Source organism: Hemiscyllium ocellatum, assembly GCF_020745735.1.
Source record: "Hemiscyllium ocellatum isolate sHemOce1 chromosome 27 unlocalized genomic scaffold, sHemOce1.pat.X.cur. SUPER_27_unloc_17, whole genome shotgun sequence".
NCBI classification, from domain to species: domain Eukaryota; kingdom Metazoa; phylum Chordata; class Chondrichthyes; order Orectolobiformes; family Hemiscylliidae; genus Hemiscyllium; species Hemiscyllium ocellatum.
The window spans coordinates 8,542-25,882 of record NW_026867484.1 but is presented as its reverse complement, the minus strand read 5'-3'; the positions used below and the strand labels follow the sequence as shown (position 1 = coordinate 25,882).

Sequence of the window (17,341 nt, the reverse complement as noted above, 5' to 3'; positions counted from 1 at the left end):
TTCAAAAGGGCCACAACACACTGCAGCACACCAGAACTGCAAAAAGAGGAAGAAGAACACCTATACAATGTATTCGCCAAAAACGGATACCCGCGCAATTTCATCAACAGATGCCTAAGGGAAAGACAACGGAACGAGGACATGCCGCAACCCGAAGGACTAGCCATACTACCATACATAAGGAGCATTTCAGAACTGACAGCCAGACTACTGCGACCACTAGGACTCATAACAGCACACAAACCAACAGCCACTCTCAGACAACAACTCACGAGAAGGAAGGACCCAATACTCAGCATGAGCAAAACCAATGTAGTGTACAAAATCCCATGCAAGGCCTGCACAAAACACTACCTAGGACAAACAGGAAGAGAGCCAACGATCTGCATCCATGAACACTAACTAGACATGAAACGACACGACCAGCTATCCTTAGTAGCCACACATGCCGATGACAAGCAACATGAATTCGACTGGGACAACACTACTATTATAGGGCAAGCCAAACAGAGAACAGCCAGGGAATTCCTAGAGGCATGGCACTCATCCACAGATTCTATCAACGAACACATGGAGCTGGACCCAATATACTGGCCACTGTAGCGGACAGCTGGAACTGACAACCGGAAGCGGCAGAGAGAAGCCATTATAAATGCTGGAGGAAACATCACAGAAGCGCTTCACAGGAGGCTCCCAAGCACTGAGGATGTCACCTAGACAGGGGGCGAAACGTTTGCAACACAAATTTCCAGCTCGGCGAACAGAACCACAACACAGGTCCCACCATCCCCAGAAAGAACCCCAGTTATCCAGATACCGGAATCCCTCCCTCCTGCACCATCCCTGTAGCCACGCATTTAACTGTTCTCTCTGACTATTCCTCGACTCGCTATCACGTGGCACGGGTAACAAACCAGAGACAACAACTCTGTTTGTTCTAACTCTGAGCTTCCAACCTCGCTCCCTGAAAGCCTGCCTGACATCCTCATCCTTCTTCCTACCTATGTCGTTGATGCCAATGTGGACCACGACTTCGGTCTGCTCCCTCTCCCCCTTCAGAACCCGGAAAACACGATCAGAGACGTCACTTATCCTTGCACCTGGGAGGCAACATACCAATCGTGAGTCTCTCTCGCCCCCACAAAACCGCCTATCGGTGCCCCAGAACTATTGCTCTGCTCTTCTCCAACCTTCACTTCTGAGCAACAGGAGCAGGCTCCGTGCCATAGGCCTGAAACCCATTGCTTCCCTCTGCTAAGTCGTCTTCCCCACAAGTATCCAAAATTGACTTCAATGAGCCTGACGTGATTTGAACAGGCAACCTTCTGATCTGGAGTCAGACGCGCTACCGTTGCGCCACAAGCTCACGGGGAGCTTGGGACCTCTATTCATGCTTAAGGGAAGTGATCGCACTACAATGATTTTACGTCTGCGGAACAACGGAGATCAACAGTTCAGTCTGTTCTGTCTCTCCCCCTCTCCTTCTGTTTCTCGAAACAATTTCCAACTCTACCTCAATAAAAAGCTGAAAGAACTGTGGATGCTGTATATCAGAAACAAAACACAAACAGTAGTTGCCGGTGACCCTTCCATAGAACTGATGGTGATTGGGAAAACGTTGGTTTATATGCAGGAGATATTGTGGGAGGAAGGCGGATGCAGTAAATGATAGATCAGGACAGAGCCCAAAGCGAGGGAAGAACTGTTGGACAGGAAAGGGAGTTGATAACGTTCTGTGTGGGAGGGTGAATGGAGACTGTTCGTGGCAGTCATAGGTAGTGTGTAATGACAGACTATGGGATAACAAGGCTTGGTGTGTGTGGTAGGGACGAGGATACTATGGATTTCAAGCCCTAGAATTATTGAATTGGATATTGGGACCGGAGGGATGTATGGTCCACAAGTGTAATATCCGGTGCGCTTCGTTCTGCTGGTGCTGGGCTTCGCTGGGACAATACAGCAAACCTGAGACAGAGATGTTGGTCAGGGAACAGGGTGGGGTGTGGAATTGGCAGGCAACTGGAAGCTCAGGGTCTTTTTTTGCGGGCAGAACGTAGATGTCCTGTGCAGCAGTCACCCAGTTAATGCCTCGGTTTCCCCAATGTAAATGAGCCCATATTGTGAGCAGCAAATGCAGTCGACTGGGTTGTGGGAAGTGCGCGCCTATATTGGGAAAAAAAACTACCCAGGTAAGTTTGCGCTACACCAGCTTCCGGGTCCGCTCCGCGCTTTTTTCGAAAAAGATATTGAAATTTAAACCGTGAAACAAACAGTGCCAAACAGCCCTTACCTGCTCCGCGGAGAGAGTGAGGATTGTTCACTCGTTTGTGGGTGTTGGGATGATTGCTTCTGTGGTTAAGTATTTGGTTTGCGTGTGTTGTTTTTCTGTCGACGCTAGTTTGAAGTTCCCCATTGACTGTTCGCTCTACTGTGACATCTAGGAATGGCACTTTGTTGCTGTTCTCCTCCTCTTCAAACCAGGAGTCCCCCTCAAGCCACAGTCTCACCACTTGGAACACCAGTATACAGACTAGTCAAAGACCTCCACTGAAGACTAAAACACCAAGTCGAAGACTCACGCCACTCCAGTTACTCCATCCAAGAATTCTTGAACACCAAATACAACAAGATAGAAGAGGATGGAATAATACTGTCCTTTGGCATACAGCCGTGTTCACATCCATTAACATCAACGTGACCAAAGAAAACTGAAGACACTACTTGAAGAACCAAAGACACAAACACCAAACAGCACCAACGTCATCAGCAAAGATAACACTGTCAAGCTCGTGGAGCTGTGCCTTACCTCCCACTTCCTATTCAGTAACAAGACTAACAAACAAATCAACGGAGCACCCATGAAACCACCAATATCAGGATTCCTAACAGAAGCAATAATGCAGAGTTTCGAACAAACAGCCCTTCCAAAGATCCAACCCAAACTTTGGGTCGGCTACAGTGATGACACTTTTGTCACCACAACGTGAAACAACTTAGAGGAAACCTACAACACCATCAACAATCTCCTTAGTGGCATAAAATTCACAAAAGAGGAGAACAACAAAAAGTGTTGTTGTTCTAGATGTCACAGTAGAGCGAACAGTCAATGGTAAATTCAAAACAGCGTCTACAGGAAAACAGCACACGCGAACCAAGTACTTAAGCTGCGGAAGCAATCATCCCAACACATACAAACAAATCTGCATCAGGATGCTATTTCAACGAGCTACTTCACATTGCAGCACCCAGGAATGACGAAGATCAGGAAACAACGATACAGCGCATTTAAGAAGAATGGATAGTCTGCAGACCCGGGGAAAATTGCTTCCCTGACCGGGAATCGAACGCGGGCCACGGCGGTGAGAGCGCCGAATTCTAACCACTAGACCACCAGGGAGACATAGACCTGTTTTGTAGCTCTGCTAAAAATTGCCTCGCTGCCTTGGAATCGAACCCGGGCTGCGGGAGGAAGAAGACTTTCACCGGTCCATCCATCAATGTAATTTTTTTGTATCCATTGCTCCCGATGCGATCTCTATAACATTGGGGAGACTCGAGAGTCAAGTCACTTCTCCCGGACACCCGCACCAATCAACCCCATCGCCCTGTGGCCTAACATTTCAATCCACCCTCCCACTCTGCCAAGGACATGCAAGTCCTGGGCCTCCTTCACCGCCGCTCCCTCCCCACCGGAGGCCTGGAAGAAGAACACCTCATCTTCCGCCTCAGAACACTTCCACCCCAGGGCATCAATGTAGATTTCACCAGTTTCCTCCTTTCCCCTCCCCCACCTTACCTCAGTTCCAACCTTCCTGCTCAGCACTGACCTCATGACCTGTCCTCCTTGCCAATCTCCCTTCCCAACTATCCGCTAAACCCTCCTCTCTGACCTGTCTCCTCTATCCCCACCACCATTCACCTATTTTACTCTTTGCTACCTTCGCCCCAGCACACCCCCCACCCAAATTTATCTCTCCACCCTGGAGACGTCCTGCGTCTATTCCTGATAAAGAGCTTTTGCCCGAAACTTCGATGTTCCTGCTCCTCGGGTGCTGCTTGACCCGTTGTGCTTTTCCAGCACCATTCTGATCTAAACTCTGGCTTCCAGCATCTCCAGTCCTCACCTTTGCCGACCAATAAACCCAGTGTGCCGATTTCTCATCAACAAATTGACACAAGCAGACACAACTTGTGCAGAAACCCTAGCCACATTACCTTACATTAAATACATCTGTTAAATGGTGTCCAGACAACTCAAACCTCTCAGCATCATGGTAGCCCACAAATCTACCAACACACTTGAACAGCGGCTAATGAACCTGAAATACCCGATACAAACAACTAGCAAACGAATGTTAGTTACAAAATATCATTCAAGGAAATATACACATGAACTCTGCCGCACAGTTATCTGTTGAAAATGTGTTGCTGGTTAAAGCACACCAGGTTAGGCAGCATCCAAGGAATAGGAAAATCGACGTTTCGGGCATAAGCCCTTCATCAGGAATGAGGAGAGGGTGCCAGGCAGGCTAAGATAAAAGGTAGGGAGGAGGGACTTGGGGGAGGGGCGATGGAGATATGATAGGTGGAAGGAGGTCAAGGTGAGGGTGATAGACCGGAGTGGGGTGGGGGCGGAGAGGTTAGGAAGAAGATTGCAGGTTAGGAGGGCGGTGCTGAGTTGAGGGAACCGACTGAGACAAGGTGGGGGGAGGGGAAATGAGGAAACTGGAGAAATCTGAGTTCATACCTTGTGGTTGGAGGGTTCCCAGGCGGAAGATGAGGCGTTCTTCCTCCAACCGTCGTGTTGTTATGTTTTGCCGGTGGAGGAGTCCAAGGACCTGCATGTCCTCGGTGGAGTGGAAGGGAGAGTTAAAGTGTTGAGCCACGGGGTGGTTGGGTTGGTTGGTCCGGGCGTCCCTGAGGTGTTCTCTGAAGCGTTCCGCAAGTAAGCGGCCCGTCTCCCCAATGTAGAGGAGGCCACATCGGGTGCAGCAGATGCAATAGATGATGTGCGTGGAGGTACAGGTGAACTTGTGGCGGATATGGAAGGATCCCTTGGGGCCTTGGAGAGAAGTAAGGGAGGAGGTGTGGGCGCAAGTTTTACATTTCCTGCGGTTGCAGGGGAAGGTGCCGGGAGTGGAGGTTGGGTTGGTGGGGGGTGTGGACCTGACGAGGGAGTCACGAAGGGAGTGGTCTTTGCGGAACGCTGATAGGGGAGGGGAGGGAAATATATCCCTGGTGGTGGGGTCCGTTTGGAGGTGGCGGAAATGACGGCGGATGATACGCTGTATACGGAGGTTGGTGGGGTGGTAGGTGATTTCTCCAGTTTCCTCATTTCCCCTCCCCCCACCTTGTCTCAGTCGGTTCCCTCAACTCAGCACCGCCCTCCTAACCTGCAATCTTCTTCCTAACCTCTCCGCCCCCACCCCACTCCGGCCTATCACCCTCACCTTGACCTCTTTCCACCCATCACACCACCAACGCCCCTCCCCCAAGTCCCTCCTCCCTACCTTATATCTTAGCCTGCCTGGCACCCTCTCCTCATTCCTGATGAAGGGCTTATGCCCGAAACGTCGAATTTCCTATTCCTTGGATGCTGCCTAACTTGGTGTGCTTTAACCAGCAACACATTTTCAACTGTGATCTCCAGCATCTGCAGACCTCATTTTTTACCCGCACAGTTATCTGTGGCAAGAAATGCTGGGATGAGATAAGGAAGATATTTTCAGCCAAAAAGAATCGACACTGAATGGTCAACCATTTACAATCACCCTTTGTTAGCCCAGGATGGAAGATCCGAAGGGATGAACAGTTTTCTTATTTTCGGAAGATTCACAAATATGAGACTGGGTTTTGGTGTTTGTTCCCTTTCCATTCCCAGGATCAGTGGGTTGGGGCGGTGAGTTGGGGAAAGTGAAATGTGCCCGTGAGCAGCTTGTGGGGCTATTTCAGCTTCCCCTCCTCTGACAGCGCTGTGACGTGACTCTGATGTTCTCAGGGACACTTACTGACGTGAGACAGTGAAAAGTGTCTCGTTCCTGCAGATCAAGAATTCAAACCGGCTTCAGGACAATGAGAAAGATTAATTGGGGTGTGTGAAGAAGCTGCGAGCTGCATTTCAAACAGTTAGGTGGAGTCAGATGCGTCATCCATTGCGCCCCGGCCCTGTGCGTATCTAACGCCACCATGCGGCAGAGTTCTGACGTCAACACGGACATGCGCAGCAATGGGAACAGTCACAAGGTCAACAACCAAAGATAATCACCGTCACTGCTTCCCTTCCACAGTCCCAACTTTGTGAAGCAGTATCTTTCACTGGCAAAGGAAACACCCTTGTCCTCAGGTGCCTGCTTCATTTCGATCACGATTTCCAGCCCCACTGTTCTAGTCTCATTTCCAAACACTTGGCTCAAAGCCTCAAAAGAAGCTCTGCGGGTATCTGCTTGTTCCACCCGAACAGACAGTGGGTTGCAGATTCCCACCAGTCCCAATGTGAGTGAAATATCTTTCACCCTCCACTGATTTGAATCTTAAAGAAAAAACCGGGGAACAGTCTCCCTTTCGTTTTGACGACATTTCCAATTTTGTAGTCGGCAGGGGTCACACCTGCCTGGGGAAACCGCAATAGATTTCACGTCCGTCACATTCACCACTCTGCCCACGAATAAAGACCCACACTGACAGCTTCATTTCCCAGGTCTCTCTGCCTGTGGAGCTGAGAAAGAGTGAATTATTGCTGGGTTTGTTTGAATCCAATCACTTCACAGGTTACGAAAGGGTTAAATGTCTGCAAATGGAGAGTCTGGTTGTTTCACACCGAAAGATGAAATGAACTTTCAGTTAAAAGCAAAAACAGAAATTGCAGGAGCAACTCAGCAGGTCAGGCACCATCTGTGGAAAGAGAATCAGAGACAATATTTCAGAACTCTGTTTTCTCCCACAGGTACTGCCAAACCTGCTGAGTTTCTCCAGCAGTTCATCTTTCTGTCTCGGATTCTCAGCATCCGCAGTCCTTTTCATGTGCAGGAATGAGAATCATTTCAATTTCCCAAAAAATCGGCAGAGATTTCAAGGCATTTGGAAAAAAAAGTAAAAGTGACATTAGGAAGAACATTTTGGCACAAGGAGTGGTTCGGATGCGTAAATCTCTGTCTGACTGTGACAAAGAGGCAGATTCACGTACACAAAAGGGAATTCTGTGGTCATGTTCAAAGTAACAATGTGGAGACTTACAGGGAGAAGGTAAGAGAATGATACGAATAGAGACTCTTATTTACTTGCTGTGTAGAACCAGCAGAGCTAAGGTGGGTCTCCAAATGCGCGTGACACGTGTTGTGATTCAGAGTGAACTCACAGTTCGACCAACGGAAGGTGGGAATTTAGAAAAGTTCATATTTACACAGTCTCCTCACATCAACGCAACAGCAAAATGGTTTAATAATCCGCCAATGCAGAGAACCCGGTTCCTGGAGATGGGACAAACTGCTGACTCAGGGCTATCAGTCCACATTGCTCTCTTTGCCACCAGTTCAGAGGGAGAACATTGGAGGGCCAAAGGAGTGAATAACGATCTGTGTGGGAGGGTGACTAACTGTTAATGGAGACTGTTGCTGGCTAACGATTAGTCGTGTGTAACAGCAGAAGATGTAAAAATAAGGCCTCGTGTGGGTGTGGTCGGGGTCAAGGGCATGGGGGAGTTCGGGTCCGAACAATATTGAACTCGATGTTGAAGATTTGATGACTATAGGATCTCCAAGTAGAAAATGAGGCGTTGGTCATCAATCAGGGGCTGAACTTTGCTGGAACACTGCTGCAAGCCTGAGACAGAGAAGTAGGCCAGGGTACAGGGTGGAGTGTTAAAGTGACAGGCAACCAGAAGCTCAGGGCCTTATTTTCGGCAGAACCGAGATATTCTGCGAAGCAGTCACCCAGTTTATGCTTCATGCTCCGTTGGGGAAACGACACTGTGAGCAACGAATGCAGTGGACTAGTTTGTGACAAATATGCAGGTAAAGTGCTGCTTCACCTGGAAGGTATGTTCGATCCCTTGGATATTCAGGATGGAGCAGGTAAATGGGCAGGTGTTACACATTCGGCGGTTGCAGGGGAAAGTGCCTTGGGACAATGGGAGGTAGGTGTGGGGTGTTGAGAGTGAAAGAAGAGTGGACCCGAGGTGTAACCCTGCCCATTTACCTCCTCTCATATATAAATCCGTGAAGTTGAAAGAACACTCCATAGAATGATTCAGTACCACGTGACTCATGAACTAATTCGTATTCATGTTCCGGGGCCAGCGCCATTATTGCGTCACAGCAGCTGCAGGCCATCACCAGGGGCTCGCCCTGTGACGTCATGGTGCGACTGGAAGTCCCCGGGACAGTTTACCAAAGAAACCTCCCTGTGGGTCAGGGCAGCCCTGCATCGGGAAGCACTGGGATGGCTAACCACTATCAGTTTAGATGGGGAACACATCTCCACATTACACAGCCTCGAGGCAAATTTCCCTTCCTTTGACTTAAAGTTCAAGAGCACTCAAACCGCAATTCCCAAGGTACGTTTGGCAGAATTCCTTCCAGGTGTTCGCTAAATATATCTATGAGCACTTTGTTAAAGTTTGAACATTGCGAGTGTTGAAATTTTGTGCTTTTGAGCGAAATCACAGTTCGGAAAAACAGAATGTGGGAATTTAGACAGAGTTTATATTTGTACAACGGCGATATGTCTGCGGGTGTGTGATGGGAGCATCACCCAGGAGGGAAACCATCTCTCCTATTCAGTCAATGTCGTCTTTAGCAACTTTCCCGTCTAACGGCGCACTGTTCTGCACCTCGCCTTCTCATCTCTTTCACAAAAAACTTCGACATAAATATTTCACATTGATATACTGGCCCAATGTGCACAGTTGAGATGACAGCCTCGTGGAGGTCTGAGTGGTCTTCTGTTGTTCTCTGTATCCTGTGTTGAGGAGGGCAATGCTCATCACTGGTCACTCCGGTGTTACAGAAAAGTTTAGAAACAAAATGTTTTAAATTTCTACCAGTAGAGAGGACCCGGGACAAACAGCAGCAGGGAGACAGAGTGAGAAGCAGCTGTTCTGGAAACTCTTTGCCGCTTGCAATTCTCAGAGCAATGTCAAATGTATTTCACACTGAGCAAGACTCAGCTGGCTGAAGAGGAACAGCGGGGGTGCTTGAGCAGTGTCTGTGTTGCTCGTTGGTCTCTGGGTATGATTCGCGGTTTGGGTCTTCTATTGTGCAGGCTTGCAGGAGATCCAGGGTTCGAATCTCCGATGAACCTGCGTTTCCTGGTTTGTGCAAGAGTGCCCGCTTAACTTTCTCAAAACCCACTTTCGCTAAAGTAGGTTGGGCTGCTTGGAGTACAAATTGAGCAGAAAGTGAAATGATGGAATGTTGCGCTGACGTCAGTGGTGCCGTGTTTAGGGAATGTTAGCGATGAGGGCAGGTTGAAAAATTGGGACAGCTCTCCTCGGAGATCAGAAGTTTGAAATCTGGCCTGGTTGAAGTTTTCCAAGTCATGCGGGGTCCAGACAGGGAAAGTAATGCAGTTAAAATGCTCCCACGCCTGAAAGGATAGGCAGAGTTTTAAAGTCATCAGGAAAAGAACTAAAAGAGAGACTAGGAAGGTGAGGTTAGGATCAGCAAATCTCCTGACATTGACAAAGAGGCAGATTCAATAGACGCATAAGGTAATTCGCTGGTCATGTTTAAAGTAACAATGTGCAGAAATACACGGGGAAGGCAAGCGAATGATACGAATAGAGACACACGTTTACTTACTGTGTCGAACCAGCAGAGCGAAGGTGGGCCGCATGGCCTCCGTCTGCGCTGTGACACATGCTGTGATTCAGTGTGGAATCACAGTTCGACCAACACAATGTGGGAAGTTAGAAAAAAGTTTTTATTTACACAGCCTCCATACGTCTGCGCACCAGCATATTACACGACAGCAGTGGAGGTCATTGACATCAGTCTGGAACGTGCATGCCGCGTGCCAGATGAAAAGCTGAAGGGACCTGGGGAAAACGGGAGCGGGCTGGGCCCATAACGCAGAGGTCGATCGATTGAAACCATCCTCTGCTGTTGTTCGATGTCTCCTTGAGCAGCTTCCTTTTGTAATGGTGCTGTGCTCTGTTCTGTATCTGGCCTTTGCACCTACTTCCTGAGTGTCTGAATGCCCTGTATCATACCGATACACTCGCGAACCTCACACGCTTCAAGTAACATGCTTTTGGAGGTCTGATTCGCAAAACCACTTCTCTGAGATGCCAATGAGCTGATAAAGTTGAAACACATGCCTTGCAGTTTCGCCCATTCCCTGCAGTAATTCGCCACGCCGGGCCGGACGTGAATGACAAGACGATCAGCATGTCAGAAACTGTATCACCATTCAGACACAGTCCCTTACTATTAGGACAGATATCACTGATTGTGAATCACCTCAGAAAGAGACAAGTGGCAGACAGTCGCGGTGGACTCGATGGGCTGAACCGCCTCTGTCGGCGGGAGAATTGCAAGTAGAAACGAAATGGTTCAATTATCCACCAGTGGAGACAGCCCGGTTCCTGGGGACGGAACAAACAGCAGCGTCCTGGGAGCAGGGAGGCAGAATGAGAAGCAGATGTTCTTGAAACTCTCTGCTGCTTGTAATTCTGGGAACAATGTACAATGTATTTCGGACTGAGCAACTCCCAGTTGCTTCAGGAGCTGAGCGTGCGCATGGTTCTTGGCTCGTTGGTCTTGGGGTATGTTGCTAGCTTTGGGTTTTCCAGCTTATACAGACGGGTGGGAGGTGCCGGGTTCCAATCCCAGGCGAACCCTCATTTCTTAAATTGACCTGAGCAAAGATGCCGGATCAGTTTTCTCAAAAAGCCGCTTTGTTAAATCAGATCGGACTGCCTGAATTAGGGATGGGACAGAGGTACCATTGCAGTGAACACGGCGAAGGGAAACACTTGCTCAAAGTGAGAACAAGTCTTGCAGATTTCTCGCCAGCGCAATCTGAGTCTGAATGAATCCTCCACCTGTATTACGCTCAATTCTGAGGGTGATACTTCAGGAAGCGGGGAAGTGAAGTGATTGCAGACGGCGCTGAACAGGTTGAAGTGAATGGTACCGTGTACGAGGAATGTCAGTCATGAAGGGAGATTGGAAAGTTAGGGCAGTTGCCTTTGGAGAACAGAAGGCTGAAAGCTGGCCTGATTGAAGTTTTCCACATCATGAGGGTTTTAGACAGAGGAAATAATGCAGTGAAAATGCTCCCAGGCCTGAAAAGATCGATAACAATTTGGCAGAGATTTAAAGTCATCAGGAAAATAAGCAAAAGTGACATTAGGAAGACCGTTTTCGCACAGGGAGTGGGGTCAGTAAGTCGCTGTCTGACAGTGACAAAGAGGCAGATTCAATGGACACAAAAGGGAATTCGGTGGGCATGGTCAATGTAACAATGTGCAGATTTACAGGGAGAAGGCGACAGAGTGGGACACTTATTTACATATTGTGTTGAACCAGCAATGGGAAGGTGGGCTGCATGGCCTCAGACTGCGCTGTCACACATTTTGTGATTCTGAGTGAAATCGGAGTTAGACCAATAGAACGTAGGAAATTTGACAACGGGTATATTCTGCCCAACAGGATATTCCATCACAGCAATGAAGGTGTTTTGTCATCATTTTCGAAGGTACATGACACAATGCAGATTCAAAACCGAGTATTCCTTTGAATCACTGAGTAATTTGTTTACAGTTATTCAGTTGAGGTGAGCGGAGTTGCGCATTGGGAGCCACTCCAGTTGATCTGTCGAAGCCGTTTTCTCCTGTGTGATAGTCCCACCAGCACTCCAATTTGCTGTGCTTCAAGTCAGTAGATGCAGATTACTGTCCCATACTGATACACGGGCCACGATGACCCAGCTGTGGTGACAAGCTTGTGAAGGTCTGAGTGCTCTTCTCCTGTTCACTGTCGGCCTCCTATGATCCGAATCATCAAACCTCTCTTCTCTGAGATGGGAATAAACTGGTGAAGGTGAAACACATCAGTTGCGGTGTGTCCCATGCGCAGGAGGCCCTGCTGTAATTCCCCACGCTGTCTCACACAGCAGCACCCTCTCGGTGAATTACGCTTGGCAAATAAAAACGATTGAACCAAATCAGTGTCGGCCACTGGATTTTACTGACACCGTTTATAAAATTCAGGCTCACCGTTAATGTGGAGAGGGGCTGTCAGACTGTAGTTTCCGCTCCTTCTGTTGAACAAAGATCATTTTAACTGTGTCCAGTGAGAGGAAAGGATTTGCTGTTGGTGGGAAACATTTCTATCTGAACTCGTTTGTCACTCTGCTATGACAGAAGGAGCTGGGACCTCCTGATAGATTGAAACACAAAGCTGATAATCTCTAGATTATGTTGTAAAAATATCGGTATAATGTTTTTCACACCGCGCTGTCACCAACTGAACGAAACGGCTGTGTGTTTGAACCGCGTGATGAACAGTTTGTGTTTTACGTCTCACATTGGGGGGAGCTGAGCATTTACCCAAACACTGGGCACACCACCTCCCTGATTCAGTGTTCACAAATCAAACTGACAGCAAAGCTTCACTGTGATCGAAAGTTTCCGGAAAGAAGATTTGGCTCAACAGAAAAACGGAGGAAACATACTCCTTCCTTGGTTTGAAACATAAATGGTCGACTTCAGTGAGCCTGACGTGATTTGAACACGCAACCTTCTGATCTGGAGTCAGACGCGCTACCGTTGCGCCACAAGCTCACGGATGGCCGGAGGTCTCTATTCATGATTAAAGGAAATGATCGCACTTCAATGATTTTACGTTTTGAGTAGCAACGGAGATCAACAGTTCATGTCTGTTCTGTTCCTCCCCCCTCTCTTTCTGTCTCCCGAAACAATTTCCAACTCTCTCTCAATAAAAATCTGAAAGAATTGCGGATGCTGTATATCAGAAACAAAAAAAAACAGGAGTTGCCGGTGACCCTTCCACAGAACTGATGGTGATTGGGAAAATGTCGGTTTATATGCAGGAGATATGGTGAGAGGAAGGCGGAGATCAGGACAGAGCCCAGAGCGAAGGAAGAACTGTTGGACAGATAAAGGAGTTGATAACGATCTGCGTGGGAGGGTGAATAACTGTTAATGGAGACTGTTCGTGGCTAAGTAGTGTGGAATGACAGACGATGTGATAACAAGGCTTGGTGTGTATGGGAGGGATGAGGATACCATGGAGTTCAGGCCCTAGAATTATTGAATTCGATACTGGGACCGGAGGGATGTATGGTCCCCAAGTGGAATATCCGGTGCTCTTCGTTCTGCTGGTGCTGAGTTTCACTGGAACAATACAGCAAACCTGAGACAGAGATATTGGCCAGGGAACAGGGTGGGGTGTGGAATTGGCAGGCAACTGGAAGTTCAGGGTCTTTTTTGTGGGCAGAGCGGAGATGTTCTGTGCAGCAGTCACCCAGTTTATGCTTCGGTTCCCCAATATAGATGAGACCACATTGTGAGCAGCAAATGCAGTAGACTGGTTGTGGGAAGTGCAGGTAAAGTACCACTTCACCTGGAAGGTAAGTTTGGGCGCTTGGCTAGTGAGGAGGGAACAGGTAAATGGGCTGGCGTCACACATTCGGCAGTTGCAGAGGAAAGTGGCGTTGGACTATTGGGGTAAGAATGGGGGTAGGGTTGATGGGAATGAATGAAGTGTGGACCCAAGGCATAACTCCTGCCCATTTACCTATCTGCCAAAAAGAGGAATATGTTAAGTGTGTACAAGGAAATTTTCTAATTCACAATGTGGATGTGCCTACTGGAGAGGGTGCAAAACCTAAGGCCAGCAACCCCAATTCTATTAACATTAGAATCGTGATTGAAAATAATATATCAGATCTAAAAGTTGAAGTTCTAAATTGGAGGAAGATTCAGGTATTAAGCAAGATCTTACAAAAACTGATTGGGGGCAGATGTTCGCAGGTTGCTGGAAAATGGGAAGCCTTCAGATATGAGATAACAAGAGTCCAGACAAGTATACTTCAGTTAGGGTGAAAGGAAAGGCTGGAAAATGTAGGGAATGCTGGATGACTAGAAAAAAAATGAGATTTTGGTTAAGAAAAACAAGGAAGCATATGTCAGGTATAGACAGAGAGATCGAGTGAATCCTGAGAGTATGAAGGCAGTACAAGCATACTTGAGAGGGAAATCATGAGGGCAAAAAGGGGGCATGAGATAGCTTTGGCAAATAGAGTTAAGGATAATCCAAAGGGTTTTTATAAATACATTAAGGACAAAAGGATAAAAGGGAGATAATAGGGCACCTGAAAGATCAGGAAGGCGGCCTTTGTGTGGAGCTGCAGTAGATGGGTGGGGGGGGGGGGGAATACTGAACGGATATTGTGCATCAGTGTTTACTGTGGAGAAGGGCATGGAAGATATAGAATGTGAGAAAGTAGATGCTGACATGTTGAAAACATGTCCATATTACAGATGAGAAATTGCTGGATATCATGAAATGCATAAAAGTGGATAAATCCCAAGGACCTGATCAGGAGTACCCTAGAACTCTGTGGGAAACTAGGGAAGTGATTGCTGGGCCTCTCACTGAGATATTTGTATCATCCATAGTCACAGGTGAGGTGTCCGAAGGCTAGAGAGTGGCTACTGTGGTGCCAGTATTTAAGAAAGGTGGCAAGGAAAAGCCAGGGAACTGTAGACCGGTGAGCCTGACATCCGTGATGGGCAAGTTGTTGGAGAGAATCCTGAGAGATAGGATTTACATGTATTTGGAAAGGCAAGAATTGACTAGGCATAGTCAGCATGGCTTTAAGCTCGGGAAATCATGTCTCACTAACATGATTGAGTTTTTTGAAGTAACAAAGTGGACTGATAAGGGCAGAGCAATAGACGTGATCTATATGGACTTCAGGAAGGCGTTCATCAAGGGTCCTCATGGGAGACTGGTGAGCAAGGTTTAATCTCATGGAAGCTGAAAATGTGTTGCTGGAAAAGCGCAGCAGGTCAGGCAGGATCCAAGGAGCAGGAGAATCGATGTTTCAGGCATGAGCCCTTCTTCAGGAATTCATGGAATGCAGGGACAACTAGCCATTTGGATACAAAACTGGCTCGAAGGCAGAAGTCAGAGGGTGGTGATGGAGGGTTGCTTTTCAGACTGAAGGCCTTTGACCAATGGTGTGTCAGAAGGATTGATGCTGGGTCCCCTACTTTTTGTCATTTATATAAATGATTTGTATGTAAACGGAGGAGGGATAGTTAGTACGTTTATAGATGACACCAAAATTGGAGGTGGAGTGGACAGCAAAGAAGGTTACCTCAGATTGCAACGGGACCTTGATCATGGGCCAATGGGCTGAGAAGTGGCTTTTGGAGGTTAATATAGATAAATATGAGGTGCTGCATTTTGGAAAAACAAATCAGAGCAGGACTTTTACACTTAATGGTACGTTCCTTGGAAGTGTTGCTGAACAAAGAGACCTTGGAGTTCAGGTTGATAGTTCCTTAAACGTAGAAACGCAGGTAGATTGGATAGTAAAGAAGGCTTTTGGTGTGCTTTCCTTTGTTGGTCAGAGCATCGAGGATAGATGTTGGGAGCTCATGTTGCCACTGTACAGAACATTGGTCAGGCCACGTTTGGAATATTGCATGTAATTTTGGTCTGCTTCCTATTGGAAAGATGTTGCGAAACTAGAAAAGGTGCAGAAAAGATTTACAAGGATGTTGCCAGTGTTGGAGGGTTGAGCTGTAGGGCGAGGTTGAATAGACTGTTTTCTCTGGAGCGTCAGAGGCTAAGGGGTGACCGTATAGAGGTTTATAAAACCATGAGGGATATGGATAGGGCAAATAGACAAGTTCTTTTACCTGGGATGGGGGAGTCCAGGACTAGAGGGCATAGGTTTAGGGAGGGGAGGGGAAAGATATAGAAGGGACATCAGGGGCAACCTTTTCACGCAGAGGTGATGCATGTACAGCATGAGCTGCTGGAGAAAGTGATGGAGGCTGGTATAATTACAGCATTTAAAATGCGTCTGGTTGTGTAGATGAATAGGAAGGTTTTATGGGGATTTGGGCCAAGTGCTGGCAAATGGGACTGGATTAGGTTAGGATATCTGGGCTGCATGGACGAGTTGGACTAAAGGGTCTGTTTCCGTGCTGTACATCTGTGTCACTCTGTGAGACTCCATGGGATTATCTGCCCAGAGAGCAGTTGAGACAGCTTCATGAAGTATATTGAAGACACAGTTGGATGGGTATTTGCGTGGTAGGGGAATTAAAGATAGTCGGGATAATGCAGGTTGGTGGAGCTGTGATCTTAATGAATGACGAAGCAGGCTTGACCAAATGGTCTCCTCCTGCTTCTGTTACTATGAATCTGTAACACTGCATTTCCCGCGGCAGGAGTTTTCCCACGGCACAAATGAGGTTTTCTAAAATAAATTTAAATCCCTTGCTTTGCTTGAACTCAAATCGCATTGACTTGGAGGAGAGTGGGATTTGCAAAGTCTCCTCCCCTCCACACGTGCCTCAACTGCAGGGCAGCTGTCCGGCCCGCCTCCATTGTTGACGTCACAATGCGGATGCAGCCCCGTCAGTTTCAGAGTGAAACGTCCTCCCTCTGGGCAATATCTGGGAGCAAAGCAATGTCTCCCGCTTTCCATATACCATCCTCCAGCAGCGAGGGGGGAGGGGAGGTCCGGGTGGGTGAAACAATGTTCACTTGTAGCAACTGGAGTGAATCCAGGGAGGGGGCAGACACTCCAAAGGTGCTCAAATACTTTCTATCTCTCTTAAAGCTATTTTCCTTGTGTATTCACTTAGTTTGGCACGTGTACAGTTTGCACTCTCGAAAAGGATTGCTTCTTTACTCATGTTCACAACTAAAAGGATAGATTATCATGGATCTGAGCAGCATTTAAGGGATTGGCACGTGCTAAAAAAATGGCAGGGCCGCTGGGGTATGTGGCTCGTTGGTCTAGGGGTATGATTCTCGCTTCGGGCCTCCTGCTGCGTGGATGTGCGAGAGATCCGGGTTCAAATCCCGGACGAGCCCTTGCTTCTTACATTATCTCGTGCGAAAACGGCCAATCAATTCTCTCAAAAAGCAGCTTCGTTCAACGAGATCCGACTTCCTGAGTCAGGGATGGAGCAGAGCTACCATTACAATGAACGCGACAAGGGCAACACTTATTCAAAGCGAAAACAAGTTTTACTTCACACAGAGGGTGCTGGGCGTTTGGAACGCATTGCCAGCAGAGGTGGTAGAGGCAGGCACGGTAGATTTATTTAAGATGCGTCTGGATAAATGCA

General features: G+C 47.7%; 4 non-coding genes across 4 annotated transcripts; 1 reads left to right on the top strand and 3 right to left on the bottom strand.

Annotated features, from left to right (window-relative positions):
* Positions 1-1,294: 1,294 nt before the first annotated feature.
* Positions 1,295-1,366, bottom strand: trnaw-cca (transfer RNA tryptophan (anticodon CCA)). The gene has a single exon. It is a non-coding gene; the product is annotated as a tRNA-Trp (tRNA).
* A 1,959-nt stretch (positions 1,367-3,325) lies between these two features.
* On the bottom strand, positions 3,326-3,397 carry trnae-cuc (transfer RNA glutamic acid (anticodon CUC)). The gene has a single exon. It is a non-coding gene; the product is annotated as a tRNA-Glu (tRNA).
* A 9,315-nt stretch (positions 3,398-12,712) lies between these two features.
* Positions 12,713-12,784, bottom strand: trnaw-cca (transfer RNA tryptophan (anticodon CCA)). The gene has a single exon. It is a non-coding gene; the product is annotated as a tRNA-Trp (tRNA).
* A 4,211-nt stretch (positions 12,785-16,995) lies between these two features.
* On the top strand, positions 16,996-17,084 carry trnap-cgg (transfer RNA proline (anticodon CGG)). The gene is given in 2 exon segments: positions 16,996-17,031; positions 17,050-17,084. It is a non-coding gene; the product is annotated as a tRNA-Pro (tRNA).
* Positions 17,085-17,341: the final 257 nt, after the last annotated feature.